This window comes from Adiantum capillus-veneris, chromosome 30 (assembly GCF_014529385.1).
Source record: "Adiantum capillus-veneris isolate H3 chromosome 30, ASM1452938v2, whole genome shotgun sequence".
Taxonomy (NCBI): domain Eukaryota; kingdom Viridiplantae; phylum Streptophyta; class Polypodiopsida; order Polypodiales; family Pteridaceae; genus Adiantum; species Adiantum capillus-veneris.
The window spans coordinates 47,475,871-47,497,156 of NC_140960.1; positions in this window are offsets into that span (position 1 = coordinate 47,475,871).

Below are 21,286 nucleotides of genomic sequence, written 5' to 3' on the forward strand. Positions count from 1 at the left end.
GATGAAACTTGAAATATAACCTCTAGACAGCTACTACAATGGATCTGTGTTGGCAAAGTATCAAAATATGTCCAAAATTAGGTCAAAAACATCATACGCGTATGATGTCATTTTCATCAATTTGGGTCAAGACTTGATATTTATGCTTTCTACAGTGTTTGTAACAATCTTGTCAGGTCAGATATCAAAAATAAGCAGAGGATGTGCTAAAAGACCTTATACGCGTATGATGTCTTTTGTCCCAGATTTTGACTATTCTTGGTTTTAAGCCTTCTCCAATGTTTATAATTGAGTTTCAAGTGTTTTTGTCAGGTTTGAATGTAAAAACAAGATCTGAATCCAAAATTTCCTATTCTTTGCGTTTCTTGGACTCCGGCTTGTCTTTTTGGGTTTCTTGAGTGTTAATGCTCTTGTTTTAAGTTGAAATTAGGGTATAACCCCCCTTTTGAACACTCTGGTAAAGTCAAAATTTTTGTTTTGGTCTCTGTTTGGTCATTTAGACATCATACGCGTATGATGTCTAAAGTTGCAGATTTCCACTTTTTTGGCACAGAATCCTTCCTAAAGCTTTCTCAAGTGCTCAGCAACTCCCAGATACACAGAAAATTTCTTTGACTTTTGTTTATTGCAAGTTTCACTAGTAACTTGACGGTTTAGTGATCTAACATGCAATCAACCATATCAAGCAAATACTCCAATGATTACTAGCTCTAGATCAGGATCAAATGAAGTCCTACCTAAGCTATTCCTAATCATAAAATGGGTTTGGTAATTGTGATTTTAAAGAGATCCACTGCCACTCACTGACTAGCAAATTCTTCTTCTATCAACAACTACTCAACACCAACAAAACAACAAACAAATCTAAGCTAAACTAAAAATACTGTCAACACGGAAGACCTAGGAATACCCCACTTCCTAGTATCTCTCGAGATCTTCGGAGTCCACCACTCCTAGATTTTTTCTAACTAAAGTATACAAAGTAGTTTATACGACTCACCTCGTAGGATTAGTCTAAGGTCACCTACTTAGGGCTCTCGTCTCCGGCAACGGCGCCAAATGTTAAGGCGGTTACGCCGCTTGCGGACGCTAAATAGCGAGAACTCAACCAACAACAGAATTTGTCAGACGAGGATGGAGCTTGACCCGCAGGCGCATGGAAACAACTAGGTGGGTGTCAAATCACCTACTCGACCTTCTAATGACAATCACTACTAAGGAAATCAAATCTAAGTTCTAAAATACGCAAGTGACTGAAATCCGTACTACGAACGAATGCTATACGAAACAAGATCTAGAATCATTGAATCAATCTCAAACTCAAGGGGAAGTCTATACACTAGGTAAGAACAACACCCTAAAGACTTGAACTGCAAAATCAACCTATAACCACTCCGTGCGGTAAACGCGTATGAAGACAGGCCAAAAAATACAGGTGATCAAAACTTGACCCCAATGGTACTAATGTGTAGCTCTACTCGTTGTGGTTCTATAGATATGCTGCACGCTCAATTCCGACACACGAGTTGGAAGAAAACTCACACCAAAGCTCGTAGGAACTTACCACACATAGAAGCCGATAGTGCGCACTCTTGGTATCTGTGCGTAGCTCTCGCCATTGCTAACACAATGGCGGTGTTGCTTCTCCAATGGCGGCTCCGTAGCTCGCGTAGCAAGTAGATAAGACTCTCACTCTCTCTCTCTCTCTCTCTCTCTCTCTCTCTCAGACACAGTCACGGCGCTCCAAAAAACTCACTTTGATTAAATGATCTCCCTTAGGTTACAAAAACTTTGGCTTATATACCTCAGCCTTGGAGGTGAGAACATCTCTAACGGGATTACAAGCTGGAAACTCAATTGAGTCCCGTTACTTAATGAATGGCTCAAATCAAAATTAATGTCGGAAAGACATTTATTACAATCAATGGTTACAAAATGATGAGTGTGATCAAAAATGTGGGTGTGATCCTCTGCTGGCTCAACAATAAGAGACGACGATATCGAGCAAATGTGAGAGCTAGGATAAACAAGGAAAGATCTACTGCAGAATGGCTTAGCTATCTAGGGGCATGCGATGCTCATCGAAAGCTAGTAGACAATTGGGGTGAACATCTCCAGAGTGTCATGTGGTGCAGCCCGCGACCCATTGACCTCGCTCAATTGGAGGTTACAGAGCCGAAATTGAGTCGAACTATAAGAAGACGTCAAAACCGAGAGTTAGCACAACAACAAAAGGAGGCAGAACTAAAAGAAAGGTCTCTGTCAGGACAAGAGCCTGCTGACTTACATACGGCTCCTGAACATTTTAAATCTTATACCACGGGGGAGCGAAAGGTTGTGTATGCCAAAGCCCAACGAATACCTACCAATGGAAGCAGTGGAGTCTATGATGGTCCAGCGGTAGTTAAAGAGATAGAATTAGCAGAACCAGGTGAGGAGTCTAAACCAGTCTTTATTGCTCAAGACCTTACCGAAACTGAAGAGGCTGTACTTAAGGAGCTCCTCAAGGAATACAAGGATATCTTTGCTTGGACATATCATGACATGAAGGGCGTTCCACCTTTTGTGGTGCAACATACAATTCCCATGATCAACACTACTAAACCCGTCCAGTAACGACCCTATCCAATGAATCCTAAGTACGCCAAAATTGTACAAGAGGAGATTGAAAAACTTATCCAATGTGGATTCATATACCCTATTGAGCACTCAGAATGGGTTTCTCCAATAGTCATTGTGCCAAAAAAGAATGGGAAACTAAGAGTGTGCGTGGACCTCAAGAAAGTTAATGCAGCTACTATGAGAGATCATTATCCCTTGCCATATTCAGAACATGTGCTTGAAAGAGTTGTGAGCAAGAAAGCTTATAGCTTTTTAGATGGGTACTCTGGTTACAATCAAATCACAATTGCATTAGAGGACCAAGCTAAAACTTCTTTTATCATAGATTTTGGAGTGTTTGCATTTCGTGTTATGGCTTTTGGCTTAACGAATGCCCCTGCTACATTCCAACGATTAATAAACACTGCGTTTAAAGAATTTCTAAGGGAGTTTTGTGAAGCTTTCCTAGACGACCTTTGTGTTTATTCTTCATGGGAGAAGCATTTGTTATATCTACGAAAAATATTTGAAAGGTGCAGATTTTATCGCATCTCATTGAAACCTTTCAAATGCCAATTTTGGGTTAAGCATGGAGTCATTCTAGGGCATATAGTGTCCAAGAACGGAATATCCACAGATGAGAGTAAGATTAAAGCCATTGCCGATTTGCCACCACCTACGAACTATAAAGGAGTTCAAAGATTTATGGGCCATGTTGGTTATTATCGAAGATTTATTTTAAACTTTGCCGAGATAGCGCGTCCATTGTACAAGCTTCTTATCGAGTTTCACTGGACGGAAGAATGTCATCAATCTTATGAGTTATTAAAGAAGGCCCTAACAAGTGCTCCAATCCTGCGAACACCCGATTGGAATGTACCTTTTCATGTGCATATTGATGCATCAAATTTTGCTATTGGGTGTGTTCTAACTCAACCAGGAGAACATAAATTGGACTACCCTATTAGCTTTGCAAGTCGCCAATTAAATGATGCCGAGATGAACTACACTACTATAGAGCGCGAAGGTCTAGCTATGATTTACGCAGTAAAGAAATTTCGCTATTACCTTCTTGCTACCAAGTTTGTGTTTTATGTTGATCATCAAGCATTGCTATATTTGGTAAACAAGCTGTGTTCCACAGGTCGAATTACACGATGGTTGTTAATTCTTCTTGAGTTTGACTTCACCGTTGTTGTGAGGCCTGGGAGGAAACATGTCATGGCGGATCATTTATCTCGTATCCCTAATGGCGAAGCTCCTACGGGGGTTGATGATGAATTGCCTGATACTCCTTTGTTCATTGTTGAGACAATGCCTGAATGGAGTGAAAAGATTGTTAACTTCTTAGTTAAAGGTTTTCCACCCAAAGAACTGCGAAAAGATATAGCTCGAAAATTAATGAAGGAATGCGAACCCTATTGCTTACTGGCTGGAACTCTCTATAAGAGAGGAAAAGATGATGTTCTTAGACGCTGTGCCCGCGAGGATGAGTATTTATATATTCTACAAGAGGCACACATGGGAGTAGCTGGTGGTCACTTTTCAGGAAACTTGACTGCCCGAAAGATCTTACAGTCAGGCTATTGGTGGCCCACTCTGTTTAAGGATGCATCACTGTTTGCAAAGGTATGTGATGAATGCCAACGCTTCAACAAGCCACAAAGAAGGGATAGGATGTCTCTACATCCCATCAAGGTAACCCAACCCTTTGAAAAGTGGGGCTTAGACTTTGTAGGACCGATTAGTCCGGCTGCCATAACACGCAATCACGATATATCATTGTGGCTACCGACTATGTAACCAAATGGGCTGAAGCAAAAGCAACACGAAAGGCGGATGCAAAAACAACAGCTAAGTTCCTCTTTGAGAACATTATCACACGTTTTGGATGCCCCTTTGAACATGTGAGTGACAATGGAACTCATTTTATAAATGAAGTAATAAAAGAACTCACATCAAACTTCATGATATCTCACCACAAGTCTACACCCTATTATCCCCAAGCAAATGGCCAAGCTGAGAGTACCAACAAAACTCTCATCTCCATTTTGACAAAGACAGTTGAGGCTCATCGCACTGATTGGGACCTAAAGCTTACATCATCTTTATGGGCTTATCGTACTGCGTATAAAGTTGCTATTAATTGCACACCGTTTAAGATGGTGTATGGCCAAGAAGCAGTTATGCCATGGGAGTTTGTCATTCCTAGTCTTCGAGTAGCTTCTCAAGAAGGTTGGGATGGTAACCCCTTAGTGGAGCGATTATATATCCTGGAAAGGCTAGATGAAGAGAGGCAATTAGCTGTGCGAAATTCTCTAGTGGAGAAGGATAGGAGAAAGTAGTGGTTTGATAGCCATTTAAAGGATAAAGACATCAAGGTTGGTGATAAAGTTCTTATGTACGGGGTACGTAATGAAAAGAAGAATTTGAAATACGCTGGTAAGGGGCTATATCGAGTGTGTGAAATTACCCCGCAAGGTACCATTCGTGTGGAGACTCTAGATGGAGTTGAAACCATTGGATTCCTTAATGGGAGTAAGTTCAAAAGATATTATGATCCTCTAAGCCAGGAAGAGTTGCAAGCCATCCATCAAAAGAAGGCTGCCAAGGAACAAGCAGAGCTTTAAAAAATCCAAGCAAGAGTTGAGGCTCGAGAACGACAACAACGTCTTAGACGCCAACGAGAGGCTAATCTGGGAATCACGCAAGCATTTTTCGAGGACACAGATGACGAATCATTAGAATCTGAGCCACCCCTACGATACTCAATTGAGCTAAATAGCCCCTATGGGAAAGTACTATACAATGCCTTATTAGATACGAGAGCTAAACACAATTTGTTATCCTATGGAGTTTGGTGTCAATTAGGGAAACCGACCCTATCCCCGAGTACGATGCAAGTCAAGGGCATTAATAAAAAGAAAACTGCTATTCTTGGAGCCCTTCAGACCCCTGTTGTCTATGACAATGGAAGCATAGTGCAGAGGTTTCTAGTCATGCCCGCGGGAGCTATGGAAGGTAACGTAAACCTGGGACGCACGTGGATGTTGGCAACCAAATGCACTATTGATTGGGATACTGTTAGTGTCACGACCCGACCACCGACTCTTACCCCTATCATTCAAGCAAAGTCACCTACGTTGCAAACTCTAGCAGAGTTGAAGGATATCCAACATTCACAAGCCAAGGTGGTTAACTCATCTTTGCCAGCTACCCATGAACCTAGCACTTCAACACTTGTAGTTGCAGCAAGCAGTAATATTGCAAGTACTCATCCACGACCTAAGAGTACATATCAATGGGTCCCCAAGGCCTTACTTCCAACTACCTCAACCCTCCCATCCATTCCAAGAAAAAAATTCCTGGAAAAACCAAGAGCGCGCCCTAGGAGAGTCAAGACCAAATCACGATGGATTCCAAAACAACTATTAGAAGTCCAAGTCTACTATGATGGAAATGAGCAAATTTGGGTACCTAAACGTAAAATGTGTCCTTCCCTATCGACAACAAACCCATATGAGTCAAACAGTGTAACGCTAAAGCCAATGGCAGACCGTGGGAAGGGAAAGATCACAGAATGCTACACACCTAGTCCAGAGCTAGTTTGGGCTCCAAAGCAAAACCAATTTATTCCACCTAGCTCAGGAAGGGGGGAGTTCCATGAAGCTTCTATCTCCTCATGTAATACATCCATAGAGGTAAAAGCTTCTACACAGCCTCCATCTATAGTAGTGGACCTCCATGAAGCTACAAAAGAATCCACACCTCCCAGTGTTCAAGAATCACCTGATGAACCACTTCAAGTTCGATCCTGGGAGAGTACCTTACCACCCTTGCAACTTGACGAGGCACCTAGGGTAATAGAAAGCTACTGGCAAAAATCATCACCTATTACCAACTGGAACAATTGGTTTCAAAGGGTGACGACATCATTTCAAACGGTATGATCTACCCAAGGAAGGGGGGAGTGTTTGTGGACATCCATTATTCACTTGCTTCCCTCTCAACCTTTCTCCCTGACCTCTTAATCTCCAATCTTAGGGAATGTATATATAAAGCCTTATACTCATAAAAACAAGATAAAAAAGTAAAAGAGCAAGAGCCATAACACAAATCATAAAAACAAATTATGCACAAGAACACGACCCTTGTAATATTTGCACTCTAACCATCATCTATTTGTGTGTACAGATATGGCTAGTACGCTAGAGTCATCCACTCCTGCCTTGGGTGAGAGGTACCCTCGTTACTTTTCACAAATATTTCACATGGTCTTTCCAGTGCTTGCATATGAATGGGATTTGATAGGTACGCTAGCATGTGAGAGGAATTTTGAGGAGTTAGAATGGCTGATACGTCTCTTGACCACGTCTGATCCATACTTAGTAGAGAGCGTTTCTCCCATTGCACAAGCCTACCCTTTTGACCAAGATGACTATAGGCATCTAGTGACCTCCTTAGTAAACATGGGCACCTATGATGAAGAAGAAAATTTACAGGACTACACGGATGGCACATATGGTCTCATGGATGATGACTTTGTTTATCTCGACGACGAGGATAGGGGTTTACCCTTAAGGTTTCCCCCCAACCTCTACAATATCCTATTCCCTTGACTCTCTAGGGGGAGTGCAAATAATTAGGTTAGGGTTCCTTATGTTTTTTTGTTGTGTTCAATAAGTGTTGGTACCTTTTTTCACTAATGTGCCTCCTGGAGGTATTCCTTTTGTTTCCTAGTGTGTACAGGAGCGTGTTGCTATTGGTAGGATTTGGACCTTCATGGGATCTTTATCTCGACTCACTCTTCAAATCAAGCGCGACCATCGACCAAACAAGTGTTTCTTGTCCATTAGCATTGCCCCTTATCTTTTTTGCATCTATGATTGTCAGCTTTAATTGTGATTGGTAGCCTAATATTCACCGCATTTGCTTAGTATCAAACATTTAATTCAATGTAATTTTTTGTCATAATCACTTGTCTAGGTTTAAAAATCAAGCAGTCCGACAAACTAGTTTGACCAAGTTAGGTGTTAGAAATCTTCTCTTAATACCATGAGGAATGCCTTCCTAATAATCAATGGTTACTTAGGTTCTTAATCCGATTTAGGCAGCATTGTGTGAAATGTACTAGGGCTTTCTAGTGGGCTTGACCCTATTGACCTTTCACTTAAGTATTATAAAGGGAGTTTACTAGTGTGATGAGCCTGGGGAGGTGTATCAGTGTTATATAACCCCCCAAAGTTAAAAAATTAAAATGCTGAAAATGAACAAACAAAAAATCAAAGTGCCACACTGTAAAATCTTAAGTTGGAAGAGAAATCTCAGCTTGATTTGGTACTTCACTCACATGTATTGCCTATGGTACTAGAGCCCTAGAGGTTCCCAGTGTGGGCGCTTTTCCTTGAAAAGCAAAAAACCCAAGGCATACAAAATAAGCACACACATCAAAATTGAATCACTCTGAAAAGACTTTGGGGGGTCAAAGAAAAAGTAATCAGTCAGGCGATGATTTCATGAGAAATTCCTTTTATGGTAGCTTAACTACAAGGTCTTCTAGATATAGCCTCTAGTCAGCCCTCGAACATGAATACTTGGCTCTCGCGATTAAACAACTTAATTGACCACAGAAAATTAAGAAGCTTACCCATGGTATTAATATTCGATCTCTAGTGCCTTTCGACCGTCAAATTAGCGACCCCTGACTTGTTTAATTTTTTACCTTTACATCTGTTTATGCATTTGATTACATTGCAATTTCATGTTCATTGCTGACAAATTGTTTGAAATTCTTTTACCAATCAAATTGTCTACCTAAAACTGCATATGCTTTTTAATCACTTATGAGAATTCAATTACTGTGCCAATGTTGTTTGATTTTGCAGTGACTGAAGAAGGCTAAGGACATTCATCTCAAATGCTCTTCCACCTCCACGAACGAGCTTCAACTCAATAGCTTCCGAGGACGGAATCTACATCAGGAAGGGGGGCATGTTAACCCTCACGGCTCACGGACACCCCATCACCTACGACGGACGTGTATTATGTATTTGGTAGAGTCAGGTACCGGGCTTGTCGGACCAATAGGAAAAGGGTAAGAGTGATCGCCGATGAGAGGCGCACTCTAACTGGGACATTCAAGGGATTAGTTGGCTAAGCATGGGCGCCCAAGTGTGAATGGGGTGAGCTCATATAAAAGCCAACTAAACCTAAAATTCACTCATTCTCTCATTTGTGCAATAGAAGAGTGCTCTTGCTCCATCTCCATCTCCATCTTCTTCTTCTTCACCTCCTCGTGTGTGTGTGTATGTGTGTGTGTGAGAGAGGGAGAGTGTGTGTGCGATCGAGCATTACGAAGGCACGACGGCGGCGAAGCGGTTGAGCATTACGAAGGCACGGCGGCGGCGAAGCGGTTGAGCGCGGCACGACTGCAGCTTCTTCTTCATCGCGGCGAGGAATCCTCCACGGCAGGAGCATAGAGCGGTGAGTGACACACCATTTCCCTCTTTTGAGCTTTCTAGATTAGTCTTGTTGTGTGTTTGGAGCCATTTGTGGCTCGCACACGGTGTATCGGCAAGTCCCTTGCTTCGACAGTGCGGCAAGGAGCGCACACCAGAGAAGGGTCATATTTTTATGAGAAACCTTTTGTAAATTCTTTTGTAAGGGAGCATCTCTAAGCCGAGAACTTGTCAAAGGATTTATGATTATTCTTCTGGGAGCAATTGTATATTAGAGAGCCAGTTAGAAGTTTAGGAGCTTTTCGCCGGACAAGCCATTTGTAAAGACCTAAACTATAAAGGTCATTTTTTGTAAGTTTGAACATTATCTTTTTGATGGGAAACTGAGAAGACAGCGTACGTTTGAGAGCTCCTTCTTGCTCCAACTTGTAATCTTCGCCATTGTGGCTACGGTAATCCAAATTCAGATTCTTTTATTGTATTGTGTTCCTCTTACCTTGCTCTTCCATTCAAGTGTAATTATTCAAGATTCGGTGTAGGTTTTTACCTACGAGTTTGAGACCTTAAATCGTTGTTTTGAGTGTCTATATGCGTATTTTATGTTGTTTGACCCTAGGAGGGGCTTTAGGGACCCTAAAACGACCCATTAGGATCACCTATTCGCTGTTTTTGCTGACTTTGGGACGAACGATCGCAATCTTTGTACCTTTCCAGAATGTTGTGACAGTGATAGGATACAATCCTGATAGTCCTCTGTATCTTCCCTTCAAGTTTCGTGCGATTCCGAATAGATTTTCATGGTAAACGGGCGTGATGACTGTAGAGCTGTGTAGAAGGACATAGTCAGATTACTTGGCAATAGTGCATTGGATTTGCTTGTAGAGTGAGTAGATGCATCTCATCGAGTTCACTTCATTAGGAGTGACACCCTAGTGAGTTTCCATGCCTCATCCTAGTCGCTTCCCTTGTATTGATAAATATGTTGATGCTTGAGAGCTATGCTATGGACGTTTGTCGCGGCGACCTGCAAACATTGGCACCGTTGCCGGGGAATGCACCTTAGGTGATGAGTGACCGAGTGTGCAGTTAGATTCTTTAAAAAGAAGATCAATCCACAAATCCATTTTACACCTCAGTTAGGTTGCTAGACAAGGGTTTAGAGCTTAGTGGAGTCTAGAGCCAGTGGACCGGCTAGATCCTCTCTTATGAGATTTAGGGAGCTGTGAGTGAGAGTGTTTAAAGCATTTTTGCTCTTCAATTTCTCTAATTCGATTGAGTACTGAAATCTCACCCGAAATCCGTCGTGTTTGTTTTGTTTGATTCATTTCCTTATGTTTTTTCACTTCTGTACTTAGGAGTAGGATAAGCAAATCACATTCCAATCAGATTTGGGGCAAAAGTTAGAGTCGAGAAACCAGAAAACCATAACTTTGGCAAAAAGGCCATAAGACTATGAAATTTTGAAAATCTGACCAAACAGAGTTGAAATTGATTCAAATCACAAAGTGGTAGCACCAAACACTGGGAAATACTTGTCAGAGGGAGCAAACCAAATTTCATCAGATTTGGCCCAGGTACTACGATCGCGAATCGCGATCAGTGTACCTAAGTGCCATATTTTGACCAGATTTGTTGTGTGCCTTCCTGATAAGATTCTAAACAAGTTCAGGCCACTTGGGTAAAACTATCCTGACAGACCCAGAAAGTGCAAAATCTTGGCTTTTAATGATCCAAATGCAAAAAGACTTGGGGGATAGCTCTAAAACATCAGTGTCTACAAGCATGTCAAATTTGGTCTAATTTGGGCTCAGAAGTACGATCGCGATCGGTGTACTTACTAAGTGCCAGATTTTGACTAGATTTCATATGTGGGATTGTCAGGTGTATACAAACATAAAAGTCTAAAGGACCTAGAGCCAGAAACCTCAAAATACCTGTCAAACCATCTGAATACAGATCCATCAAAAACTGCTAAACTGGCATAGAAATTGACTTTTTGTAGACCAAAACACATCAAAACTGGGAAGAAACCATACAGAGGGATAGCTTGTACACAGGACAACCCCAGATAGCTTCCAAATCCCTAATCAAGCACCAAAATCAGATCAAACTAACAGATTCTGGGAAACAGACAGTTCCAACCAAGAACTGGTAAAAGCTTGACTTTTTAGAGTCTGAATACAAAAGTATCAGAGAGGTAGCCTTAAAATAGCCTAGTGAACAAGCTGATGAATTTTGGTCAAATTTGGGCTCAGAAGTACGATCGCGATCGGTGTACCTCTGGCCCAGATCTAACTCATTTTTTACATGTTCATAGACCTAAACTATTTAAGATATCAGGAGTTGTCAAAACTCAAATTGGACATACTGTCAATAATCTGCAAGCAAAATTGTGTTGAAATCATTGTGAAAGTGTTGAATCTGCTGACATTTGGAATGATACAGTGATCTCATAGCCATCAAGTGTATTCATTTGTAGAGACGATCAAGTAACAATCCATGCAGTCGCAGGAGTTGAAAGATCACTCCATCTCCAGGTAAGAGGTTTGGATTCAATCTCAGTAAATCCCACTTTCTTCATGTTTTTGAGATCGGGAAACAAATCAACATCTGACACCGAAATTTAGCGGATCAAGCAAGTGTTGTATCAACGGAGGAGAGTACGACCGTTAGAGCCGATCCTTGAAGAAGGCATCTCCAATACTTCTTCAGAGAGATCTTACGAGTATTTCACAGAACACTTGGGACAATTAAAACTAAACGGAAGAGAAAACATGGCAGCAGGACCATCAGACCCCTCGGCCACAATGAAGCTATTGTTCATCAAGTATCAATATGACAACAAGCAAGGTGCCAAGATATACAAAGATGGTATGGACCGCTACTGTGTGAAAATAGAAGATAGACCAAGTGAGTTCAGGGACTTAGTGCCTGTGAGCTATAGCGGAGATAGGTACCTAGATGACGAGGGTATCATGTACTTGGTAGTCCTAAATCCTAACATTGTAGACAAGTGGGGATTGATGGGCACGAAAGCCAAAATAGATGAGGAACATGAGGAAAAGGCACCAACAATGAGCTTACCTAATGCGAGGTTAAGGCGAGAAAACGAAACGTTGAGAGTCAACACGGATAATGCCTACTTGGGGTTATACAAGTATAATAATGGGGAGCAAGATCTCTATTATAGATGCGAGGAACCCTACGTCGGAGAGATGACTGAGCGGAAAAGACTTTATGTCTTCACCTACACAGAGGGAGCAGAAACGAAAATCGCCGCATACGACAAGTATGGAAGACGATACGCAGCAATCGATAAAAAGGAGTTGGAAGGATATACGTACTTTGGGGGACCACTTCACCAGTATTATGTCACTCCAAGCCCACTAAGACTAGCACCTACAACTGTCGTGCCAGACCCGATGACAACAGATGGAGAGAGGACTCATGTAGCTGATTCTTTCAGTCGACCTCATTATTCTATGCCAAGCCCCATGGGAACGTTACATTCCAAAGAATCAATGGCTACGAATCAAGGTAGTGCAGTTCCTATCTCTAAACATACAGCATTAGGTCCGACATTTGTAGCCACACCATCACATTTGCCTCCTAGTAGTAGATTCGGGGCAGGGGAGCCAATGAGAGCAACCCACGACATCCATGATGCCCGAGAACAATTAAGTCGAGACACGGGAGTAATGAGACTGGTCGCAGACCATAGACGGATTAGGCCATCACAAGTAGCGAAGTGCATGCCGAAGAAGTATAGCGGATTAGGGGATCCATATGCCCATGTATCGCTCTTCAAGCAAGTCTTAAGAGCAGAGCAGATCACTGATTTTCATACTCAATACGAGGGATTCGGACTGACCTTGGAAGGGACGGCCTTAACATGGTTTCAACCTTTGAACCCTGAAACTTGTCCGAATATTGAACATGTATTGCGCGAGTTCGCGAAAGAATTCTCTAAACGGGGTATAAAGCATAATACTGTATCACAGATTTATGCTTTTAAACAAAGGGAGAACGAAAAAGTGAAGGAAGCATCCTTGAGATTCAAGCAATACATTGAGAGGTGCCCGAGGAGGGAATTACCGCAGGACGAGAGATTGTCTGTGCTCTTCATTGAAGGACTTAGGAACGAAACCTTGAAAAGGGACCTTCACTTGAAGGCCTATAGCACATTTCAACACGTTACAAGGGAAGCGTTATATCTTGTTGATAACTGCAAAGCATATGGGGAAGTGTCGGAGGATACTGATGGCTCTTCATCTATTAAGAGCAAACCCTCTACCAAGAAAGATGCTCAGGCTTCCTTAATGCCGACAGCTGACCAAATGATAGAGGAGGTAACAAAGAGAATGCAGCAACATATGAGATCAAATCCGGTGATGAGACAGTCTCAGACAAGGAAATGTGACATATGTGGGGGGATCACCCGACGCCGTGGTGCACACAACATCCGAAAGCACCAGTTGCGAATGGACGAGTACTGAAATGGTGCGCCATAGAGCAAAAATGGACAAATCATGGCACGGAAGAGTGTTTTTACAATAAAAACTATGTGAGGGAAAGATCGTATGGACCTCCAGCAGGACCACCCCAGCCACCTCCTCCAAGATATCAAGTTGGACCAAATATGAATATGGTAGCAGGAGCAGACAGACCTCAACCTATGTTGGGTCAACAACCTCCATTACCACAGGAAAATAGAGCCATGATTAGGTATGCTCAACCTTGTGAAGCATCACCAGTAACAAATAGTATACTTCAAGTTTCTTATTATGAAAAACCGAATGAACCTTACGTAACAGAACCTGAATCACAAATGTACGCAGACGAAGCCTATCAACCATGGGGAAATAGCGAGGGTATGGCACCACCAATGTATGTAGCACAACCTTCGAGAGATCAATATTTCGTGGACGAAAGAACGCTAATGTTCATTGCGAACCAAAACTACCAACCAAGAGGATATCCTAATAGGGCAGGACAACCTATGGGACCACCTCCTCAAAATCAACCACCAATTGGACAGTGCTATAACTGTGGAAGTACGGATCATTGGGAGCATAACTGCCCTTTCAAAGGCGAAAGAGTGAAAATTTTTGGGTTTTGTGACGGATGTGGTGTGAATCACATACTGCTAGATTGCCCAAGGAATCCGGACAACAAGGGAAAAGCAACTATAAATATTGTGGGGGTGTTACCAAGTGCAAGCAGCGGATCAGAAACCGATCCCATGATCCAAATCAATGCAATAACCAGACCCAAGCCAAGGACTTAGAGAAAAACAAGCCTTTGGAGGGAAAGGTCGAGTTGCCAATACCCACAGAAAATGAGAGTTTATTTGTGAGAACCCAACGAAAATCCTGGAAGGCGAAACGAGACAGAATAAAAACAAGAAGGTTGAGAACCCAAATTGCCATGCAAAACGAATCACATGAAACGAAAGAGCAACTGAAACAAGAGAGAGATAGTAAAATTGCTGAGGATAACAACAAGCCGAGGAAAGCGTCCTCAAGAGGATCACTCTTGGTTGAAAAAGTGCTAGAGCCTTTAGATGCTCTATTACAAGTATACGAAGCAAGGCTAAAAACAAACCAAACCTTAGAGTAGAGATGGTTAACTTATCCTCAACCAAAAGTGGAAACGAAGCGTTTGGAAATGTGTAAACACCTCATTGAAACAGCCCAGGCATTGATGGATATATCGGGATCAAAGGTAAGGAAAATCAGCCCTATGTCACGAAAACCTCGGGAAGATATAGGTCAGGTAGGCCAAATTCTAGCTCATTGTTCATTTTCACATTTTGAGAGAGAAGAAGAGAGCTTCTTGACCTAGAGCGAGCTGCCACATTTCTACCCCGTACGGACGGTCGGAGCCAGTATTTCATACCAGATTTCACAGGTATGTTCCTTATCAAGTAAAGATAACGTCTATTACGCATGCAAGCGCGAATCATTGCACAAACGGGCGAAGGGATCAAATCAAAGTCAGCTCGGGTCAAATAGGTCAAGGGCCCTTAGAGGCATCCAAACAAAACTTTTTTCAAGCACAGAACACATCAATGTGCTCCCCACAAGTTCAGGAACAAAGCCATATGATCAAATCTCAGTTTGGTCGCGATCGGTGTACCTCACTGACAAAACTTGGGACAGAATCTGCAAAAAACCTCCCCTCAGCCTCGCCTACAATCTGCAGGTGTCAAAATTCATTTTGGCCTCTGTGGTACGATATCGATCGGTGCCCCCAAATGCAGGTTTTGCAACTTTTGATTTGGCCCAGGCTTGGAACTCAATTAAAGATACACTCTCTTGAATTTTCAAGGAAAATGCACAAATTTTGCTCATAGAATGGGCCTAATTTGTCAAACACAACCGAAATAGGAAAATTTGACCTACAACTACCAAAATCTGGTTAAAAATAATGATGGATAGTTTAAAGGGCATACTTGTCCGACTAAGAGTCAGTACAGTTGTAGAAAACCTCGAATGGATCTCAGAATCTCCTACAAGTACAGATATGATCATTTCAGTCTCGAATGATCACACAAAGGGAGAATTGTGGCCGAACCAATGCCAAAGACCAAAAGGTAACTTAGGGATGCTCAAATATCACATTGGTATCCAAGGAATGCCTGAAAAATACACAAGTCTGGAAAATCTCCCAAGACGGGGTATAAAGTGCCTGATCAAGTCAAAATCAGACAGTGGAGTAGGCTGATGGTAGCAGCACATCATGGAAGCAGTGAAAGCTCTAAAACTAACTTCAACTAACTCCAGGCTCCAACCAAATTTCATCAAGAAAACCCAATATGGTTAGACTTAGTAAAATAAGGTCAAACAATGAAAAATTGCTCTAATTTGTTCATTTAAGTCCAAACTTGGAAATAAATCATCAGTGGGCTAGGCAGGCATAGCGGTCCATGACCATCCAGTTTTCACCCAAAAAAGCTCAGGTACTACGATCGCGATTGGTGTACCTCAGCATCAGATTTTGACCAAAACCTAACAGATCCCTTGTATACATCTTGTTCAAGTCACCAACCAAGTTTCAAGCCATTTGGACCAAAAACTCATGAAAAGTCAAAGTCTAGTCCAAAACTCCCTTGTAACCCAAAATTCGGACCTATAAACTCAAAAGTGGTTTAAATGAAACACATAGTGGACCAAAATGACCCTCCAACTATCAGCAAACCACTCATGTGATCAAATGTAATTTTGGCCTCTGTACTACGATTGCGATCGTACCTCAGGCCCAAAATTGGCTCAAATTTTAATCAGTCATAGATCTAGTCTTCCTAGTCCCACTGGTGAAATATGGACAAGAATGGATGAAATTTGTTCAAGTTATGATCAATTTTAACTTTTGAACTGTTTTTTACTAAAAGTCTAAATGCGACTTATTGCGAAAGGAAAATCCTGACAGCTTGTGATTCTACTGACACAGAATGCCTCGCCAAAAGAAAGAAAGGCAGTGGACAGCAGCACCATATGAAGTGGAGGAGCTCGCTACAAATGAAAAGGCTCACAACTCGGATGAATTACTAGCTCAGATTCCTGCTCACATTTTCATCTCAAAGTTTAAGGATGTTGATGTGACATTTTAAATACAACTATCATGCCACGGGAGATATGGAATCTCCACCGAAGGCTGGAGGCAATAGAGGCAGTGCGAGTTGTGCATTTGGAGCAGTTTTTCAGATTACAGCCATGGGGAACAGATTACATGAGGACCCACGAGCTCATGAGCTCGATACAATATGATGGGTAGGCAATGCTCACGGACAAGGATGGATCGAAGGTGAAAGTAAAGATCACGAAAGAAATCATCAATGAAGCTTTGCATTTCCTTCTAGGGCAACACGACTTGCTAGCAAAGACAAAGTCATTGGATAATGAGAAGACATTCGTCAAAGCAAAAGGAAACAAATACAAATACAGTGACATGATATACGGAGAGTTGGAATTGCCGATGAGATTGATCTCTCAGCATTTCAGAGTACAAAAGCCTCCTCGCTACACCGAACCAATTCTGCACATTGTCGTGGTCATGGCTCTAGCAACAGCCAAAAATAGAACCATTCGTTGCGACTACGGTTCTTACATTTTGGAAAACTTGGTCGAAGCAAATTTGAAAAGCTCGGCAAAAAACAAAAGCTACATGAACGCAGGGCCAATGCTAACAAGAATAGCATACCAAGCTTTGGGAATGATTGAAGATTTGCCAGCTGCCAGTTCTCAAACGGCCTTGATTCAGAACGCAAAGCTGGTTGCTCATTCAGTAAGGACGACCCCTGGCGCGACATCATTGCGCTCAACAAAGGCATCCAACAAAAGCTCGAGTGATGAAGAAAAGACGGAGACTGATGAAGAAGAAAAATCTCAAGGGTCGAAAGACAAAGGGCCATCGGAGTTTGAAGAAAGCGAGGAGGAAGACTCCACAAAGCCGCTCGAGAGAAAAAGGAGGGAAAGAAGTGCAGTACCGCAGTCGAACCTTCAAAAAGCATATGCAGAAGCCCAACAAAGAGTCGAGGAAAGAAGAACCAAGTCACGGGCTGATAGACAGGTAAGAGCTGCTGCGACACAACAAACACAAAAAAGAAGATTCGAGAAGGAAAGGCAAGAAAGAATAGAAAATGCAGCTCGCATACGGGTTGAAAAGCAAAGGTTAGAAGCAGAACAAAAGGCTGCAAAAGTAGACATTTCTTCGCAGTCCACTGAAGGGAAAAAGATGCAATTGATGATACAAACCAAGCAGAGCAGCTAAAGAAGATTCGAAGAGAGAGGAATGTGGAAGCGCGATGGGCGGCGGATCTGACCCGCCAATGAATCATCAAGATTTTAAAGAAAAGAAAAGCAGAAGCATCTGCTTCGCAACGAGGGGAAGATGCTTCTAAAAAGAGGCATGTACGAGAAGAAGCAAGCTTGCCTCCTCCCTCGCCTAAATCATCGCCTCCTCCCTCGCCTAAATCACCACCTCCTCCCTCACCGAAATCTCCTCCTCCTCCTCCTTCTCCATCAAACAAAAAACCGCCACCTCCTCCTCCTTCAACCTCGCAAAAGGAATTTATACCTCCTACGAAAGCAATCAGATACCACGAAGCCTGCTAGGCTATTGCTGGTTTTGATTACAGGCAAACTTTAAAGGAATTAGAAAGACAGTTCCAGTGCCAGCACGTGGTGCTGAGTGAAAAGGAAAAGCAGGTACAGGAGGCCCAACAAAAACAAGCATCTGGGCAAGAGGAGTTAGAGAGCCTGAGGGCGCGACTAGAACTCACGATGGAGGAAAGAGACCTTGAGCGACAGCAGGCTCACTCTCTGATCAGAGATTTGGTGGATGTCAGGACAAATTTGACAGCCAAAGAAAAAGAATGCCAAGAATTGACGGCAAGAGTACAAAAAGCAACAGAGCAGCTTGCTTACGAGAGCGCAAGGTTTTAGAGAGTTAACAGTTCATACAACATTGTCAAAAGCACTCTGACAACCTTGATGGCAAACGAGGAACCTGCTGGAGCATTGGTCTCCACATCGGACAATGCCACAGCAGTGAACACTATAGCGGCACTGAAATCGGAGCTAGAGCAAGAAAAGCTTCAAAGACAGCTGCTCTTATCAGGAATGATGGCCCAGACGGCGGAAAATGAGCAAAAGATAAAAGAATTAGAGCAGCAACTAGCACAAGCAAGTGCAGAATTAGAGACTCAGAAGCAGATCGGTGACACCCTGCTGAAGGAAAAGGAAGATCTGATTTTTCAACAACAAATTGAGCAGACCAAGCACAGAGTCAACCGCAACTGCTGCCCAAACAACAAGTGCCTGATTTGCCTGAAACATCACACCAAGGGGAACAAGAGCACGAATTTGCAAAGCCAGATCTGGATATTAGAGATGAGCTCACTGAGAGCATTAAGGACATGCCAGAGGGACCAGCAAAGGAGTACATGCTCTATGAAAAAAAGATAATGGAGTCAGCGGCCCTGGCCTACTTACAGCCAGAAGAGCAGGTGGAAAGGTTTGGCCATGAGTACCTGCCATTTCCTCTGTTAATGCCATGAAGCAATTCTGTGGAGGGAAAAGATACGGCCAGCCCTGCCACGAAACAAAGATGGGGGTTACGAAGGCATTGCACTGACAGCGGAAGAAGCCCAGATTCTTGTCGACGACCACCCAAAGTGGCGGCATAAGTGGTTGGACAAACGGCCACAGGATCTAATTAACTACCACAACGCTCCTCAGCATATACAAATAGATCCTACTTTCTGCCCAGTCCCTAGGAGACGCACGTAGAAGGATTTTGCCACATGGAAAGGCTCAAGGCAACAAAAGCTGAACTACCCAATCTTGACAGCGCAGTAGCCTCTACAGTAGCCTACATGGCCAACACATTGAATTCGACAGTCACCTTGCTGCGGGATGTCCCCGACGTGGCTTATCAAATGATAGTAAAGATAGCCCGGATGATTATCACCTGCATCCAGGTGTTTAAAGACACTGAATGCGACGATCATCCGTGGAATCTGTTCTTGGAAGGGCACAGAGGGATCTGCTGGAATCTCTAGGATTCACCGCCATGACACATTTTGATGGAAATGTACTCCAGGCTAATGTACCTGCCTTCACACTACTTGTTGCAGACATTTTAAGAGGCCTTCGTCCCAGGATTCTTTGAAATCGACTCAAGGATTTTCCATCCTATGGCGAAGGACCTCAAGGCTCGGTACGTAGCATACCAACACACGTTAAGTGAAAATACATTCAGACAGCATCAAGAAGCCCTGGAAGTTGTCCTTCGAACAAGAAGCTTTTCAGCAACACTTGCTTCATTGGAGCCACATCAACGGCCAAAGTACTGAACATGCACGAGGGCGTGCAAGGATAAGGAGGGGGGGGAGTGTTTGGCGGACAAAGCGACAAGCGGCCGTTTCCAGAGAAGGGTCATATTTTTATGAGAAACATTTGTAAAACTCTTTTGTAAGGGAGCATCTCTAAGCCGAGAACTTGTCAAAGGATTTATGATTATTCTTCTGGGAGCAATTGTATATTAGAGAGCCAATTAGAAGTTTGGGAGCTTTTGGCCGGACAAGCCACTTATAAAGACCTAAACAATAAAGGTCATTTTTTGTAAGTTTGAACATTATCTTTTTGATGGGAAACCGAAGACATCGTACATTTGAGAGCTCCTTTTTGCTCCAACTTGTAATCTTCGCCATTGTGGCTACGGTAATCCAAATTCAGATTCGTTATTGCATTGTGTTCCTCTTACCTTGCTCTTCTATTCAAGTGTAATCATTCAAGATTCGGTGTAGGTTTTTAACTACGAGTTTGAGACCTTAAATCGTTGTTTTGAGTGTCTATATGCGTATTTTATGTTGTTTTGACCCTAGGAGGGGCTTTAGGGACCCTAAAACGACCCATTAGGATACCTGTTTGCTGTTTTTGCTGACTTTGGGACGAACGATCGCAATCTTTGTACCTTTCCAGAATGCTGTGACAGTTATAGGATATGATCTTGATAGTCTCTTGTAGCTTCCCTTCAAGTTTCGTGCGATTCCGAATAGATTTGCATGGTAAACGGGCGTGATGACTGTAGAGCTGTGTAGAAGGACATAGTTAGATTACTTGGCAATAGTGCGTTTGATTTGCTTGTAGAGTGAGTAGATGCATCTCATCAAGTTCACTTCATTAGGAGTGACACCCTAGTGAGTTTCCATGCCTCATCCTGGTCGCTTCCCTTGTATTGATAAATATGTTGATGCTTGAGAGCTATGCTATGGACGTCCGTCGCGGTGACCCGCAAACACATAGGGATCCTCTACCGGCTAAGAAAAGGACTCATGAATATGCTTTATCTTCTCTACACCATAGTCGAGGATGAATATGATTTCAAGAGAGAGGTAATGTTATAATAATCAATATCTAATTCTCCTAAATGATTTTTTCATGTTAAACTGATCATTTAATATGGGGAAGTGCCAGGGGAGAAAAAGCTAGAATATTGGTTAAGCTAGCAGACCGGCCACAATAGGGATCCAAAGGAGGGAAAATAGGGATCCAAAGGGGGGGCCATCTGTAAAAGAGCCATGTGCAACAATGGGATAAAAAGACCCTAAGGTTCAGCCCATTAAGACTTCCAAAATGCTAAGGTTCCAAAATTCAAAGGTTGTGTCCAAAGGTCAACCATGGGGGTAATTGGATACTTTGTGTGTGTCCCAAAAGTCTTTT